Source organism: Perna viridis, chromosome 15 (genome assembly GCF_037379345.1).
Source record: "Perna viridis isolate PV_CMFRI_1.1 ecotype Kerala chromosome 15, ASM3737934v1, whole genome shotgun sequence".
Lineage (NCBI taxonomy): Eukaryota > Metazoa > Mollusca > Bivalvia > Mytilida > Mytilidae > Perna > Perna viridis.
The window spans coordinates 9,532,198-9,538,388 of record NC_142459.1 but is presented as its reverse complement, the minus strand read 5'-3'; the positions used below and the strand labels follow the sequence as shown (position 1 = coordinate 9,538,388).

At 37.4% G+C, this 6,191-nt stretch overlaps 1 long non-coding RNA gene across 1 annotated transcript; it reads left to right on the top strand.

Annotated features, from left to right (window-relative positions):
• Positions 1-491: 491 nt before the first annotated feature.
• On the top strand, positions 492-1,920 carry LOC148596860 (uncharacterized). The gene is made up of 2 exons (XR_015919102.1): positions 492-769; positions 1,097-1,920. It is a non-coding gene; the product is annotated as an uncharacterized LOC148596860 (long non-coding RNA).
• The last annotated feature ends 4,271 nt before the right edge of the window (positions 1,921-6,191 follow it).

The following is a 6,191-nucleotide window of genomic DNA, read 5'->3' as shown; positions in this document are numbered from 1 at the left end:
GATGATAAAATGAACATGAAATGAAAAAAAAAAGATGGGACACAAGGACAATAGGGTCGACAAACTTTGATTGCCACTGGAAAAAGGGGGGATGGGTAAGGTCGGGCAATTTAGCCTCCTGTGGCGGAGTGCAAAGGTTCCTACTCCTATCGAATACCACAGCAGGGTTCTTTAACGTGCGAGGAACGTGGCATCTTTCCCAACACGGTGCACCCCTATGGTTTGCGGTCAGGTTTTCCGTATTATAGCCTGACAACACCAGCATGTAACACGCCAGGGGTACCCCATTCCACCACCTGGGGCACACATCCCAGTTTCTCTGTGGGCAGAGCGCCTAGCCCCCGGCTAGGTTTCTGAGCACTATTTAGTCGCCTTATACGACATGCTTAGCGCTGCTGCAGGCCTATTCTTTTAACACCCGGGCCTGCACGGGGCTACACACAAAGTAACAAAAGCAAATGAGCAACTCAGACTACACTAAACTTGTTACATTTTTTGAAAGTGCAACGACAGCTTTCTCCACAATCTCTTATTTAATTTTGATTAAACTTACCCCCACCATGTTTGACTTAACATTGAATGTTACTTATGTGCATTACAAGATAACTGCTTGAAGGATTCTTGCAATGAAAATTAATTCAACTAAATTGAAAGGTACCATATGTATTATGCAGAATTGTTTTTCACCATTTCAGGGACCAGCCACCTGCTTGCCTCTATGGTGAATGACTAATTCAGTATATGCAAACTTGATAGCTTATCATATCAGGTATACACTGTTCTCCAGAATTTTTGTACTCCTGCTTTTTGAGACGGGACATATTATGGCATACTGCTGTCCGTCCATCTGTTCTTCATACTTTGCACAATAAATCAAAAGTGCTGCCACGAACTTATATAGAAAGCATTTTATCTGTGTGTCTGTTCATGTTATCTTTTAGATGTCTGATTGCAAGTAATTTCAGCTGTTGATATTAGAAATGAACATATATCAAGTAAGAAAAAATAAGATCACTTTGATTACAAATAAAATGGTATTGTAAAATATTTTATATATTTTGTTTGCATAAAGATTTTTACTTGTTTTATTCTACAGAGACGAGAAAGGAAGCATGTTTCATGGGTTGAAGCTGACCAAGAAGAAAAAGAAGTGCCAAATAGCTGATTATGAACCTGAATTTAGACTTCCATTAGAATTTTTAAATAATTTATTTAAATACTAAGATAAAAGTACTGCTCATACAGCATTCCAAGTTTATATTCTTAAACAGCATATTTATAGTCAGAGTGTCTTTGAATATTTTTTTCTATTTCGTTGTTTTACATTTGTGGTTGATAAGTGAATTTTCAAAGTGATTTCATTTCAGACCTATAAAAGATTAAAAACGTCAAAAACATCCCAAAACAATACAATAAACCTCTCTCTTTTAGTCATTCAGCTTTTTTATTCATACTGCACAGAAGAAAAATGCACTAAGTGAATATGTAAGGCATACACTCTATGACTATCATTGTATTTTAACACAAGATATCCCATGGGAGAAATTAAAATCCAATGGGAGAAAAAAATCCCATGAATTTCAAATTGTTTGTTTGTTTGTTGGGGTTTAACGTCCGAGCAGCAATATTTCAGCTATATTCAGACGATGAACATGAAATGGATGATAAAATGAACATGAAATGAAAAAAAAAAAAGGATGGGACACAAGGACAATAGGGTCGACAAATTTTGATTGCCACTGGAAAAAGGGGGGATGGGTAAGGTCGGGCAATTTAGCCTCCTGTGGCGGAGTGCAAAGGTTCCTACTCCTATCGAATACCACAGCAGGGTTCTTTAACGTGCGAGGAACGTGGCATCTTTCCCAACACGGTGCACCACTATGGTTTTCCGTATTATAGCCTGACAACCCCAGCATGTAACGCGCCAGGGGTACCCCATTCCACCACCTGGGGCACCTGTGGGCAGAGCGCCTAGCCCCCGGCTTGGTTTCTGAGCACTATTTAGTCGCCTTATACGACAAGCTTAGCGTTGCTGCAGTCCTATTCTTTTAACACCCGGACCTGCACGGGGCAATTTCAAATTGTAACTACAAATTTATTTTAGTAAATATTGTAAAACAAAATGCATTTTATTAAATCCCATGCAAATCTACATCCAATGGTTACTCACATGACATGGTAGGTTAAGAAAAAGCGGCGCAAGATTTGCAATTCAGTATGTTGCAAATTTAAATTGTCTTGTGTTTATTACCCAGCGGAAGACAACTCATTTGGCGACACTGATCCTTTTTAAAGCCACTGCCATTACTCCTTTTACCACCATTTGTTTTTTTTAATTTATGTATTCTCTATCACTCTGTACTGTGATGAATTGTACCCGAATGGGTTTTTCCTGTATAACACCTCTGGAATTTTTCATTGTGGAAATGTATTTAAATTTTCATGCATAGTACTTTCTACATTACTTGTTTTTCACATGTAAAGCTTATTGTGTTAGTAAACCTTTTGTGTATCGTTTTAGCCCCGTGCAGGTCCGGGGGTTAAAAGAATAGGCCTGCAGCAGTGCTAAGCTTGTCGTAAAAGGCGACTAAATAGTGCTCAGAACCCTAGCTTGGGGCTAGGGCGCTCTGCCCACAGAGCAACTGGGATGTGTGCCCCAGGTGGTGGAATGGGGTACCCCTGGCGTGTTACATGCTGGGGTTGTCAGGCTATGATACGGAAAACCTGACCGCAAACCATAGTGGTGCACCATGTTGGGAAAGATGCCACGTTCCTCGCATGTTAAAGAACCCTACTGTGGTATTCTCCCGGAGTAAGAACCATAGGGCTCCGCCACAGGAGGCTAAATTGCCCGACCCTACCCACCTCCCCCTATTTCCAGTGGCAATCAAAATTTGTCGACCCCATTGTCCTTGTGTCCCATCCCTTTTTCATTTCATCATCATTTCATGTTCATTTTATTATCAATTTCATGTTCATCGTCTGAATATAGCTGAAATATTGCTGCCCGGACATTAAACCCCAACAAACAAACAAACAAACAAACAAGTGTATCGTTTTAATTATGAACTTGGTGAATTTTTGGGACAGCAACATGCATCAAATTTCCTAACATTCATTGCAACCAAAAAAAAATGGTGAATTTTTGGGACAGAAACATGCATCAAATTTCCAAACATTCATTGCAACAAAACAAATGGAGAGAGAAGTTCCAGAATCAAATTGTTTGTTTGTTTGTTGGGGTTTAACGTCCGAGCAGCAATATTTCAGCTATATTCAGACGATGAACATGAAATGATGATGAAATGAAAAAAGGGATGGGACACAAGGACAATGGGATCAACAAATTTTGATTGCCACTGGAAATAGGTTGATGTGGGTGGGGTCGGGCAATTTAGCCTCCTATGGTTCCTACTCCGGGAGAATACCACAGTAGGGTTCTGAGCACTATTTAGTCGCCTATTACGACAAGCTTAGCGCTGCTGCAGGCCTATCCTTTTAACACCCGGACCTGCACGGGGCACAAAGAATCATAAAGTGCAATATATAATCAGTGGTATAGTTTTCTTGTTCGGCCTGCATTTGTGCAACAATTTGCCTCTGTTTAGCCAACTCTTTTCAGTCATTCCCAAATAATGGGTACAATTACATAATTACAGTGTCGCCGGCAATATTCCATAAATTACCAGCTTAAAATTTGTTTCGGAGAAGTTTCTTTTTTGTTCTTAGAAGTTGGAATATATACTAACATAAAATTATATTTCGTGGTGATGTAAATCGTAAATAATTTTGTGTGATTTTAACATCCATTATCCGGAAATCACTCCAAATACGAATGTCGCTTAGAAAAAGTCCAAATGTAGGTGTGAAATTAACATCCTTCTTTTCATCCAATTCATATAAACTTTCCATTTTTATTTTACACCATATTATATTTTAATTATATATTACTTTCTTCATCGCATGATGTTGAATACACTTTGACCAAGAAACTAAATCAATGTCGCCGATAAACGTATAACCTACCATAACGAATGTTGAGGTACGGGCAGGAAATATTCATATGACAAGAAAACCTGATTCATATGACTTTAAGAAGTGTTGATATATTAATTTTTTAAATGCTACCTCTAACTTTTGTTACAAGGTTATGAAAATTGAAAAAAATACTTTTTGTTCTGTATTTTCCCATTGTCGCATATAAGAACCTAACCTACGTTACGCATAATTTTGTAACATATTTTCAGGGACAACTCATATGATTCAAAGTTTCTTTAAAATACACATAATTCTTCTCAAGAATCAGTTTTATGAAAGCAAATCAAGAAAATTGTTGCATATATCCAAATTAATAATAATAAACCTAACCTCCGTTACGCAGTTGTTACCGGACCTTTTTATCGGTATCAACGGCTGTTGACACCGCCGGAAGTCATTTTTGTAGCAGACAGCTTTTGTTGAAAATAATACAGCACGACAAAAGAAAGATATAAAGAATATTTTTATCGATTTTTGAAAGGTAAGTTTGCTCATTTATTCCCCATGATGCAAGAAACATTAAAACGTACAATAAACGTTTTCTCAGCCATTTTCTCATATATAAGACTCTACAACACAACTTCGCTAAAATACGACGACTTTCACAACTTCAATAGCGGTGTATAGCCAATATTATCCAGATTTTCGAGACTTCATGAATGTTACGGAGGTTATGCTAATAATAAAAAAAATTTAACATGCATACACGAAAATAACAATTAAAAATTTGTTTACATTGTTACAGATCCCGTTTTAGTCAATCAATTACCACCTATGAGTATCAAATATTGATGCCTTTCATTAACAACACTTTTGATATACGTTACGGAGGATAGAAATTAAAAAAAAATTAATCATTTGTTCCAGGCAAGACTTAATTCTCCTATGGTTACGATAATCGAAGAATATTTTTTGTTCCATTGTCTTGATAGTCATTACATTGAAATACTAACTGTGATATATACGTTCGATGTTGGTAAGTGCTCGAATTTGCCGTTATGGAGGTTTTTAATTTCGTTACGGAGGATAGAAAAAAAATATATGATTATCGATTGACGCCTATGCTTCATAGTGGAGTATAAATACATTATAATATCTATGTAGGTGCGGGCACGCGAGTGTATGAGTATTATGCATGTCCCCCAGATTAGTTGCGCATGTGCGTGTATGAAAACAAGCCTGTTCATTTCGTTCTATTTTTATTTTCAGACAATGCCACTGAGTAATGCAGAGAGACAGAGACGTTATAGGGAGAAACAAAAAGCAAAAAACCCAGTTACATATCTCAAGAAAGAAGCTCAAAGGAAAAGAGAAACATATATTCCATCGAATTTACTTTCCCCCGCTGCATTAAAGAAAAGACGAGAAGAGCTATGTAAGAAGTCAAAGCGACATTACAAGAAAGTAAAAAGAGTCAAAAATGATACGATCGAAGTTGCAAGACCTTCCTCCTCATTAACAATGATAGTCAAATTGCCAATCAACAACATAAACAAGGGAAAACAAGTGAGAAAAACATATCGGAGGTCGTTGAGAACAGCGTACAGGAAAAATAATGAACTGTTAGGAAAGAATTCAGAACTGGAAAGAAAGAATAAAAGGTTACAGAAAAGAATTGAGCGTTTGAACAAGAAGAAACCCTCGATGACGTTGACATCTACAGATGCAGAGGACGCAGACATTTCAAGTTTGGATAGTTCTATCAATAACGAAAGAATACCTATCAATGAAATGACCCCTAGAAGCAAAACAAGAACAGAAGTAAACTCCTTGCAGCTAGATAGGAAAAGGGCAGCACAAGTTAGAAAACAACTCTTACTTTCTAACACAGTACTTCATAGCATTAGGTCATCAGTACAGCAGAAAAAGAAGAAAGGGGTTAAATCAGTCTGGTCCGGGTTGATGTCAAGATATCGGTGTGCATCTGCCTTGAGTAGATCACTTGGGGTAAACAGAAAGAAAGTTAATGATTTGTCAAAAGAGAGGAAAGGCAAAGCTATGTCCGAACAGGTGAAGGGCGTGGTAATTGAATTCTTAGAGAGAGAAGATAACAGCACTACACTACCAGGGAAAAAAGACACTAAAACGACAAATAAAGAAACTAAGCAGAAGCATGTTTTGTCAGATTATGTAATGAACCTGTACGAAAAGTT